The sequence below is a fragment of the Pseudophryne corroboree genome, chromosome 8, assembly GCF_028390025.1.
Source record: "Pseudophryne corroboree isolate aPseCor3 chromosome 8, aPseCor3.hap2, whole genome shotgun sequence".
Taxonomy (NCBI): Eukaryota; Metazoa; Chordata; class Amphibia; order Anura; family Myobatrachidae; genus Pseudophryne; species Pseudophryne corroboree.
In genome coordinates this window covers 346,336,385-346,348,617 of record NC_086451.1, presented here as the reverse complement: position 1 = coordinate 346,348,617, position 12,233 = coordinate 346,336,385, and the positions used below count along the sequence as shown (strand labels likewise).

Here is a 12,233-nt window from a genome sequence, read left to right as displayed (position 1 = left end):
ACCCAGTTTGTTGGGTGCATACAGGATAACAGCAAGTCAGTTTTCCTGACTCCAGCCGTCCTGGAACCTATATTTTCAGGGCCCTGACCACATCTAGCAACTTGGAGTCCTCCAAGTCCCTAGTAGGCGCAAGACACCCCAATAAGCTGGTTCAGGTGAAACACTGACACCACCTTAGGGAGAGAACTGGGGACGAGTCCGCAGCTCTGCCCTGTCCGAATGGACAAACAGATATGGGCTTTTTTGAGAAAAAAACCACCAATTTGACACTCGCCTGGTCCAGGCCAGGTCCAAGAGCATGTTCACTTTTCATGTGAGATGCTTCAAATCCACAGATTTGACTGGTTTTAAACCAATGTGTTTTGAGGAATCCCAGAACTACGTTGAGATCCCACAGTGCCACTGGAGGCACAAAAGGGGGTTGTATATGCAATACTCCCTTGACAAACTTCTGGACTTCAGGAACTGAAGCCAATTCTTTCTGGAAGAAAAATCGACAGGGCCGAAATTTGAACCTTAATGGACCCCAATTTGAGGCCCATAGACACTCCTGTTTGCAAGAAATGCAGGAATCGACCGAGTTGAAATTTCTTCGTGGGGCCTTCCTGGCCTCACACCACGCAACATATTTTCGCCACATGTGGTGATAATGTTGTGCGGTCACCTCCTTTCTGGCTTTGACCAGGGTAGGAATGACCTCTTCCTGAATGCCTTTTCCCTTAGGATCCGGCGTTCCACCGCCATGCCGTCAAATGCAGCTGCGGTAAGTCTTGGAACAGACATGGTACTTGCTGAAACAAGTCCCTTCTTAGCGGCAGAGGCCATAAGTCCTCTGTGAGCATCTCTTGAAGTTCCGGGTACCAAGTCCTTCTTGGTTAATCCGGAGCCATGAGTATAATTCTTACTCCTCTACGTCTTATAATTCTCAGTACCTTAGGTATGAAAAGCAGAGGATGGAACACATACACCGACTGGTACACCCACGGTGTTACCAGAACGTCCACAGCTATTGCCTGAGGGTCTCTTAACCTGGCGCAATACCTGTCCCGTTTTTTGTTCAGACGGGACGCCATCATGTCCACCTTTGGTAATTCCCAACGGTTTACAATTATGTGGAAAACTTCCCCATGAAGTTCCCACTCTGCCGGGTGGAGGTCGTGCCTACTGAGGAAGTCTGCTTCCCAGTTTCCATTCCCGGAATGAAACACTGCTGACAGTGCTATCACATGATTTTCCGCCCAGCGAAAAGTCCTTGCAGTTTTTGCCACTGCCCTCCTGCTTCTTGTGCCGCCCTGTCTATTTACGTGGGCGACTGCCGTGATGTTTTATCCCACTGGATCAATACCGGCTGACCTTGAAGCAGAGGTCTTGCTAAGCTTAGAGCATTATAATTTTACCCTTAGCTATATTTATGTGGAGAAAAATCTCCAGACTTGATCACACTCCCTGGAAATTTTTTCCTTGTGTGACTGCTCCCCAGCCTCTCGGGCTGGCCTCCGTGGTCACCAACATCCAAAACTGAATGCCGAATCTGCGGCCCTCTAGAAGATGAGCACTCTGTAACCACCACAGGAGAGACACCCTTGTCCTTGGATATAGGGTTATCCGCTGATGCATCTGAAGATGCGATCCGGACCATTTGTCCAGCAGATCCCACTGAAAAGTTCTTGCATGAAATCTGCCGACTGGAATTGCTTCGAAGGAAGTCACCATTTTTTTACCATGGCCCTTGTGCAATGATGCACTGATTTTAGGAGGTTCCTGACTAGCTCGGATAACTCCCTGGCTTTCTCTTCCGGGAGAAACACCTTTTTCTGGACTGTGTCCAGAATCATCCCTAAGCACAGGAGACTTGTTGTCGGGATCAGCTGCGATTTTGGAATATTTAGAATCCACCCCTGCTGTTGTAACAGTATCCGAGATAGTGCTACTCCGACCTCCAACTGTTCCCTGGACTTTGCCCTTATCAGGAGATCGTCCAAGTAAGGGATAATTAAGACGCCTTTTCTTCGAAGAAGAACCATCATTTCGGCCATTACCTTGGTAAAGACCCGGGGTGCCGTAGACAATCCAAACGGCAGCGTCTGAAACTGATAGTGACAGTTCTGTACCACGAACCTGAGGTACCCTTAGTGATAAGAGCAAATTTGGGACATGGAGGTAAGCATCCCTGATGTCTCGGGACACCAGATAGTCCCCTTCTTCCCGGTTCGTTATCACTGCTCTGAGTGACTCCATCTTGATTTGAACCTTTGTAAGTGTTCAATTTTTTTTAGATTTAGAATAGGTCTCACCTAGCCTTCTGGCTTCAGTACCACAATATAGTGTGGAATAATACCCCTTTTCTTGTTGTAGGAGGGGTAATTTAATTATCACCTGCTGGGAATACAGCTCGTGAATTTTTTCCCATACTGCCTCCTTGTCGGAGGGAGACCTTGGTAAAGCAGACTTCAGGAGCCTGCGCAGGGGAAACGTCTCGACATTCCAAACTGTACCCCTGGGATACTACTTGTAGGATCCAGGGGTCCTGTACGGTCTCAGCGTCATGCTGAGAGCTTGTCAGAAGCGGTGGAACGCTTCTGTTCCTGGGAATGGGCTGCCTGCTGTAGTCTTCTTCCCTTTCCTCTATCCCTGGGCAGATATGACTCTTATAGGGACGAAAGGACTGAAGCTGAAAAGACGGTGTCTTTTTCTGCAGAGATGTGACTTAGGGTAAAAACGGTGGATTTTCCAGCAGTTGCCGTGGCCACCAGGTCCGATGGACCGACCCCAAATAACTCCTCTTCCTTTATACGGCAATACACCTTTGTGCCGTTTGGAATCTGCATCACCTGACCACTGTCGTGTCCATAAACATCTTCTGGCAGATATGGACATCGCACTTACTCTTGATGCCAGAGTGCAAATATCCCTCTGTGCATCTCGCATATATAGAAATACATCCTTTAAATGCTCTATAGTCAATAAAATACTGTCCCTGTCAAGGGTATCAATATTTTTAGTCAGGGAATCCGACCAAGCCACCCCAGCTCTGCACATCCAGGCTGAGGCGATCGCTGGTCGCAGTATAACACCAGTATGTGTGTATATACTTTTTATGATATTTTTCCAGCCTCCTGTCAGCTGGCTCCTTGAGGACGGCCCTATCTATAGACGGTACCGCCACTTGTTCTGATAAGCGTGTGAGCGCCTTATCCACCCTAAGGGGTGTTTCCCAACGCGCCCTAACTTCTGGCGGGAAAGGGTATACCGCCGATATTTTCTATCGGGGGGAACCCACGCATCATCACACACTTCATTTAATTTATCTGATTCAGGAAAAACTACGGTAGTTTTTTCACATCCCACATAATACCCTCTTTTGTGGTACTTGTAGTATCAGAAATATGTAACACCTCCTTCATTGCCCTTAACGTGTGGCCCTAATAAGGAATACGTTTGTTTATTCACCGTCGACACTGGATTCAGTGTCCCTGTCTGTGTCTGTGTCGACCGACTAAAGTAAACGGGCGTTTTAAAACCCCTGACGGTGTTTTTGAGACGTCTGGACCGGTACTAATTGTTTGTCGGCCGTCTCATGTCGTCAACCGACCTTGGCGCGTGTTGACATTATCACGTAATTCCCTAAATAAGCCATCCATTCTGGTGTCGACTCCCTAAAGAGTGACATCACCATTACAGGCAATTGCTCCGCCTCCTCACCAACATCGTCCTCATACATGTCGACACACACGTACCGACACACAGCACACACACAGGGAATGCTCTGATAGATGACAGGACCTACTAGCCCTTTGGAGAGACAGAGGGAGAGTTTGCCAGCACACACCAAAAACGCTATAATTATATAGGGACAACCTTATATAAGTGTTTTCCCTTATAGCATCTTTTTTATATATTTCTAACGCCAAATTAGTGCCCCCCCTCTCTGTTTTAACCCTGTTTCTGTAGTGCAGTGCAGGGGAGAGCCTGGGGGCCTTCCCTCCAGCCTTTCTGTGAGGGAAAATGGCGCTGTGTGCTGAGGAGATAGGCCCCGCCCCTTTTTCGGCGGCCTCGTCTCCCGCTCTTAACGGATTCTGGCAGGGGTTAAATATCTCCATATAGCCCCCGGAGGCTATATGTGAGGTATTTTTAGCCAAAAAAGGTTTTCATTTGCCTCCCAGGGCGCCCCCCTCCCAGCGCCCTGCACCCTCAGTGACTGCCGTGTGAAGTGTGCTGAGAGGAAATGGCGCACAGCTGCAGTGCTGTGCGCTACCTTAAGAAGACTGAGGAGTCTTCTGCCGCCGATTCTGGACCTCTTCTCGTTTCAGCATCTGCAAGGGGGCCGGCGGCGAGGCTCCGGTGACCATCCAGGCTGTACCTGTGATCGTCCCTCTGGAGCTAATGTCCAGTAGCCAAAGAAGCCAATCCATCCTGCACGCAGGTGAGTTCACTTCTTCTCCCCTAAGTCCCTCGTTGCAGTGATCCTGTTGCCAGCAGGACTCACTGTAAAATAAAAAACCTAAGCTAAACTTTTCTAAGCAGCTCAGGAGAGCCACCTAGATTGCACCCTTCTCGGCCGGGCACAAAAATCTAACTGAGGCTTGGAGGAGGGTCATAGGGGGAGGAGCCAGTGCACACCACCTGATCCTAAAGCTTTACTTTTTGTGCCCTGTCTCCTGCGGAGCCGCTATTCCCCATGGTCCTTTCAGGAACCCCAGCATCCACTAGGACGATAGAGAAATTATACTTATTTACTAAGTAGGGCTTTTAGCTGGTATGTGGTAAACATATATACAGCTACACAATATTTACCTCTGGTTTCCTCTTTATGTTATTTCGAAGAGATGTATGTAAAGAGATACCTATGTATGAAGGTGAGAAAATACAGGAAAGAGGTAAGGGCCAATTTTTTCTCCACCACTTCTGCTGTTTGTTGATAATTTGTTAGATGCCTCTACTGCACCTGATATTCCAAGGTAGTCACCTGACCTAGTACTGATCAGGCCTTTCACTGCTTTCCTTCCAAGATCAGATGGATTTGGGCGTGGCCAGTGAAGTGTGGCAGTAGTGGTTATTTACAACAAATGAGAGAGTTGGTGGTTTTGGCATGTGTACCAAATGTGAGAACTTCTGCTGTCACGTTGGTTTGCCCCAAATCCCTGTAACTAATGTTTTGCAGAGAATTTGGTATCTAGGCAGATGGATGAGAGAGCTCTCGAGTAGATAGGGATAGACAGGAGTACCCCAACTTCTGCTGTCATATATTGTTATAGCGGACAGTGAATGAGAGAGAGGGGTACTAGAGGAATTTGTGGTAAGAAATTAAAGATTTCTGGTTTATTACATAGAGGTAGGAGCAAAATGTCAATGGAAAATATCAATGAAAAAGATCATAAAAGCTCTTCTCTCGATTGAACAGATAATACAATTCACATTTCAATAAATTTCAAAATGAATCAGGAGTAATAAACTGACCCTGTTGTAGAAAATGTGAAAAAAAAAACGAAAAGTTACACAATTGTGACCAGGGGGCACAAATAAGGGCGTAACTGACCACGCCCTGTATAAAGCCACGCCCCTATCATTTTGCCCGGGGCGCCACAAGGGCAAGAACCGGCCCTGAGTACAGTGGAAATATTTTGTAGTCACTGGTACTTTTTGGGCTGACAATACCAACACACAAGCATCCATGTGCTGCCCCCAAACAAGTGCCACCCCTAGGCACGTGCCTCATGTGCCTAATGGGAAATTCGCCACTGCCCAGGGATCTCTGGTTAGTGGACTGCTTCAGTTGTGTGGTCAGCTGAGATGCCTGCCGAGGCTTTCGGTGCACATCAGCTGACCACACAGCTTCAGCTGATCGGATTACAACAGCAGTCCACCGATTCCTAAATGTAGGTACGTTTTATTTGATTTATTTTCTATTATTATTTTCTATTATAATTATTTATTTTCTTTCTGGATGCAGCCTGTGTGCCAAAGGCTCTGGGTTCTGCGCTGCCTGTCAGATGTCACGAAGGCTAGAGCTGGACTAAGGGAAATGGACCAAAGCTTCTATAACGCCATCTGAAGATGGTGTTATTTTAGAAGTGCTTGATCCAAAAAGATGTAACATTTAAAGTTTGTTAAATCTGGGCTGATTGCATTTCCCATCAGAAGAATGGCAAATGCAATCAGCATGCGGAGGTATTGCGGATTTTAGAGCATGGGGGTCCTCCAAGTTATTTATGTGAAAATAAAATAATGAGAAAACACCCATTTTGTCATTATTTTAGTAGAAAAAAAAGATTGATAAATATGCCCTCCTAGACTGTTATTAGCTGCACCTTTCAATCCTGTTCTCTGGTTTGGCTATTCTGCTAAAACTGTAATTTGCCTATTCAATTTCAGCAACGCTAGACTGGATGCCAGGGCAGCTCATCAGAATCTTTCTGGTGGACCAGGATTCCTCATAGCAAGCCATGGTGCTGTGTCAATACATCAACAAAGTCTTCAGAACTTGCAAAGAAGATTATAATCAGTGCTCAGTGTTCAACTGGGGCATGAAGGGCCCACCAGAGGAATGCAGTGGTAGAGGCGCATGCTCAAAGGTGTAGCCAGGCTCCAAAGGGGGTGTGGCTAGCTACCACAGAGGTTTGGCTAATCATTAGAGAGTGCATGGTCTGTAGTAAATACTGCTAGTCTATGCATGATAATGTACCACATTAACACATATTTGCCTACCCTCCCTCATTCTGCAGGAGATTAAATGAAATAGTAGCAATCTCCCTCACTCCCTGAATAGTCCCTCAATCTCCCTGAAAAAAAAGAGAAATCAGAGATACATACATTCAAATGGGATCATCAGTGCCATTTCCCTGTATTGGTTATAAGGCACGATGATCCCTATGGTTACATGCATTTTAAAGGTTTCTTGTGGCCACTTACAGTATATGGAACCTCTTGTAAAACACAATACACTAAAAAATCCTGCAAAATATCAGTGTCTTTTCTTCAACACGTAGATCTTACTAACTTTGGGGCTCATTTACATTTGGATGTAATTTTTATTCATGACACGCCTCTCAAATGTAGCAGTACGCGCCCGCGCTGATAGGTGTTACTTTCACAATCTCCCTGAAATGCATTTTCAAAAGTAGGCAAGTATGCGATTAACAACAGCAGGGAGGGTAGGTATGCATTAACAACAGCAGGGAGGAAGGGTAGGCAACTGTGACCCCCTGTCACTTGCTGCTTTGCTTAGTGCAAACCAGAGCAGTGGTGAATAGATGCTGTCCTGGAGCCAGAGGGACTTGGGGCAGGACCAGCAGCTAACAAAACGCTGGCCATGTCCCCACTGTGACTAAAATGATTGCAAAGCCACACCCCCTTTCCCACAGACCAGACCCCCTTTTCGGCGGCCCCTTTACGCCGCATGTGGGGTCCCGACTACCAAGACACAGATGTTGGAAGGTATGGTAGTGTCCGTTATTCACATTACAGTAGAGCTGTCCCTGCTACAATCAGTCAGAGGATCATTTTTAAATACAGTTGTGACATGACAAAAGTGAAAGACAGAATAAAAGTGACACGGACAGGATAGAGGTGATATAAACACAATAAGGACAAATGTGACAGGGACGGGACATTAGAGGTGACAGAACCAGGAGGGACAGGGCACTGTGGAAGTGGTCTGGGTCTGGAAGAGACGTCATCACATCTCTCCCTGGACTCTGGAGACACTGCAGGGGGGGGCAATGTATCTGGGTAGAAGCTGAATTGCTGCGCATTATCTTGTATATAGTGGTGCGCTGAGCAGAGAAGGAGCCGAGCGCACCACTATATACAGGACGGTGAGCAGCACTGAGGCTAATGGCGGTGGACGGCAGCGGTGGCGGGTGGCAGTGGCGAGCGGCCTTGCGGGTGCTGCCAGATGGTGCACCCATAGTGCACATGCACTGTGGGCAAGGCACTACTGGCAAACCGCTAGTTACGGCCCTGATTGTGATCTATTCTCTGAGCTGGTGTTCACAACATAATTATCTGCTTTCTAACTGTTCCTTTGGGAGATCCTGGAGCAGTTATCCAGGCGGGTGGTGCAGTGTACAGTGTTCTCCACAGGAAATGTTGCCAGCCGGGTGGCAACAAGTAGCAGCCCGGAGGGGTCCCTGGTCCAAAAAATGGGGTGTGGCCTCACAGGGAAGGGGCATGGGCGCACAAAAGTACTGATTTACATTATGCCCACACTTTATGGCCCCTTATTGCACACTATTTATACACAGTATGTCCCTTTATTGCATATTATGCCTACACAGTATGGCCCTTTATTGTGCACTATGCCTACACAGTATGGTCCCTTTATTGCGCACCATGTCCACATAGTATGGCCCCCTTAGTGCGCACTATGCCCATACAGTATGGCCCTTTTATTGCACACTATGCCCACACAGTATGGCCTCTTATTGTGCAGTATGCCCACACAGTATGGACTTCTTATTGCACACTGTGCCCACACAGTATGGCCCCTTATTGCACACTATGCCAACACAGTATGGCCCTTTATTGCACACTATGCCCACACAGTATGGCCCCTTATTGCACACTATGCCAACACAGTATGGCCCTTTATTGCACACTATGCCCATACAGTATGGCCCCTTTATTGCACATGGGTGGTCATTCCGAGTTGTTCGCTCGCAAGCTGCTTTTAGCAGCTTTGCACAAGCTAAGCCGCCGCCTACTGGGAGTGAATCTTAGCATAGTAAAATTGCGAACGAAAGATTCTCAAAATTGCGATTACACACCTCTTAGCAGTTTCTGAGTAGCTCGAGACTTACTCGGCATCTGCGATCAGTTCAGTGCTTGTCGTTCCTGGTTTGACGTCACAAACACACCCAGCGTTCGCCCAGACACTCCCCCGTTTCTCCAGCCACTCCCGCGTTTTTCCCAGAAACGGTAGCGTTTTTCCGCACACACCCATAAAACGGCCAGTTTCCGCCCAGAAACAAACACTTCCTGTCAATCACACTCCGATCACCAGAACGAAGAAAATACCTCGTAATGCCCTGAGTAAAATACCTAACTTCTTAGCAAATTTACTTGGCGCAGTCGCAGTGCGGACATAGCGCATGCGCACTAAGCGGAAAATCGCTGCGATGCGAAGAAATTTACCGAGCGAACAACTCGGAATGACCACCATTATGCCCATACTGTATGGCCCCTTTATTGCACACTATGCCCTTACAGTATGGCCCCTTTATTGCACACTATGCCCATACAGTATGGCCCTTTTATTGCACACTATGCCCACACAGTATGGCTCCTTTATTGCGCACTATGCCCACACAATATGGCCCCTTTATTGCACACTATGCCCACACAGTATGGCTCCTTATTATACACTATGCCCACACAATATGGCCTCTTATACCCAATATAATATATATATATATATATATACACACACACTACATATATATATTGCCCTGACTACACTCCCAGCGGCCACTGCAGCATGCCGCGTCATTGGTAAGTGCGTCCCTGTGGCGTTACACATGCCCGCGACTACTGGACAGCGGCGGGAGCCAGGGGAACACCATCACATATAGGCAGAATATCCCTATATAAGGTATGTTTTTCATGCACTTATTGTTTTGTCACGCCCTGACGAAAAGGCCGTAGGGCCTTGAAACGTTGGCCATTGAGCATTAAATTGTTTTTCAAAATCAAGACCGATGGAGTGCCGCCTCGTCTGTATGTATGGACATGGAGATGTGTATGCTATTCTAAGGAGGGCACCCCGGCAGCTGTATAATTGTACCTAGAGTGCCATTCTACTTTGATATATATATATATATATATATATATATATATAGTAGGTGTAGGTGTAAGACAGCTGAAAATGGACAGCAAGCAGTTGACACCAGGAGGTGTGTGTGCTGCAGACAGCGCTCGCCCACACACACATGCCACTGGTAGTAATGACAGCAATGTGCCTCTCCCCAGCCACGGTTACCTTTGAATGTTAACTTGTGTGGTAGGTCGAGCACCAGGACCTACTCATGCTTGGACATGTTGGCCCTGCCGGCGGCTGCACACATACACCTCTCAGGTAGAGCGCAGGAGAACAGATGCAGGTGGAGGCCTCAGATGTGAGGTGTTGGGTGGTAACGGAGATGCCACGCAGCGGAGTAACAGGCTGTGCGGAGTTGCCAGGATGGCTCCAGCCCCCATGCAGATGCCGCAAATGGGCAGCGCTACGATGCAGCAAGCCAATCTCTGACTGCTTGTGATTGGCTCATGAACAGTGCCAAATTTAAATGGGTGCTGCACACAGCCCAACAGCCGTCTCTTTAAGTTAGTGGCAGAGGTGGCTGAGTCCCATGTGGCAGAGCAACTCTGCCGGGCTGACCACCTGAAAAATAAAGGGTGGGGAGAATACTGGGTGTGCATCATCAGCATCAGGGGGTGGGGTCACACAAACAATACTGCTAAATTATTGAGGAAGTGGGCGGATACAGGAGGTTGGATTCCTCTCTTGGGAGTCTGGAAGAGCTCACTGAAATTCTCCAGATTATCCCATACATTCGGTGAAAGAGCAAATTTAGGTTATTCAGGTTTGTTCGCAAACCAAAAAAGTTAGCAATTAGGCAAAACCATGTTGCACTGCAGGTGGGGCAGAAGTAACATGTGCAGAGAAATCTAGAATTGGGTGGGTTATATTGTTTCTGTGCAGGGTAAATACTGGATGCTGCTTAATTTCTACACTGCAATTTAGACTTCATTTTGAACACACCCCACCCAAATCTAAATCCCTCTGCACACGTTACATATGCCCCACCAGCAATGCAACATGGTTTTGCTCAATTGCTTACTTTTCTGGTTTGCTAACAAACCTGAATGAGGCCCTTAGCTCACAGTATACCAAAGAGCACCCCTTGTATTTACCCCAGTGCATTCCACTTTGTGGTTGCCAAGGAGTTAAACCTAAAAAGGATAATGTAATTGTGTTAAGGTCTCACCTGTTATAGATATTTAAATGCACTTATCAGTTTCAATAACTGAAATTAGCATAAAATACTGGGCTATAAAATTGGAAAGATTTGAAGTTCTTAATGGCCGCACGAAGCAGATCTTTGTGTCTCCTCTAGCGCAGTAACTGCATCTATCGTAGGTTCTGCTTCTTTTGTTTGGTTCTTGGTGAATGCAGTGTTTTGTAGCCAACACAAACTCTGTGCTGAAAATAATGTAAGAAACTGGGAATGAAGAGAGATTAGCTGTTCGCCGCGCCTGTTATTTTAGAGCAGAAATAACTTTGCCTTCTGCAGATTCATAGACAAAGAAAGTTTGAAATGCAAAGCATGTCCAAGTCTTCTCCCGGTTCAGCATGAAAGGGTCTTAAAATATGCCAGAATGCTAGTAATGGACTTATTAAACGGATAAAGGGGAACTTAAAACAAAATTCCTGGATGTTTAACTGTGTCTCAGCAAAGAATTCTATTCTGTGTACATTTCTCTATTTCTTTTTCACAAAATGCCTTAAAAGAGACTGGTACAATACAATTCTCTGTGCTATGCAGTCTGTAAGCGAAGACTTACACAAAGCCGGCCTAGTGATAAGGTTAAAATACAAATCTATACGTAACAACAATCTTTAGTAATGTTGCAAAAGTAAATAGTGAAATGTGCTTTGTGCTACACAAAATGTGAATTTATAATGGATAATATTACGTGCAATATAAAGAATAACAGCTTCAATCTGCTGCAAGCAGACAGATGGTATTATAGATTTTTTTTATATATGATTTGAATATAGGGTAAGGGTGCGCAGCTCCTATTAAATAATTCAAATGCTGTCTTCATGTGTATCGATACAGAATACATCTACGCTCCTCTAATCCTTCACTTGGGTCATGTATGAAGGAAAAGGCAGTTTTATCTAAGCATGCATTTAGTGATATGACTCATCAAAGCAGCCACCAAAGCCTTGGATGAGCATGTGGAATCCATTGTCTCAAATGTGGTGTTGACTCACAATTTGGTCACTCACTCCCTGTCTACTTATATGCAGTGGTGTACTTCGTGAAAGGACATGGGGGCCAATTCAGACCTGATCGCTGCTGTGCGTTTGGCCGCCGTTTTAGGGGCACGGGCCGGGCAGCGCAGGCGTGCCCAGACCGTGCGCAGGGGCGGGCCGCGGCGGCTGCATGACGTCACAAGCAGCCCTGCGACCTGGACAGCGACAGGTAGCTCCCTGCCAGGACGCAGGAGCT

The 12,233-nt window shown here is 46.7% G+C and overlaps 1 protein-coding gene and 1 pseudogene across 4 annotated transcripts in view; both read right to left on the bottom strand.

The window, feature by feature from the left end:
• Positions 1–12,233, bottom strand: part of GPC3 (glypican 3) — a 1,559,491-nt gene that overhangs the window by 158,340 nt on the left and 1,388,918 nt on the right. The gene's annotated exons all lie outside the window — the stretch shown is intronic.
• LOC134952185 (5S ribosomal RNA) lies at positions 4,934–5,052 on the bottom strand (annotated as a pseudogene).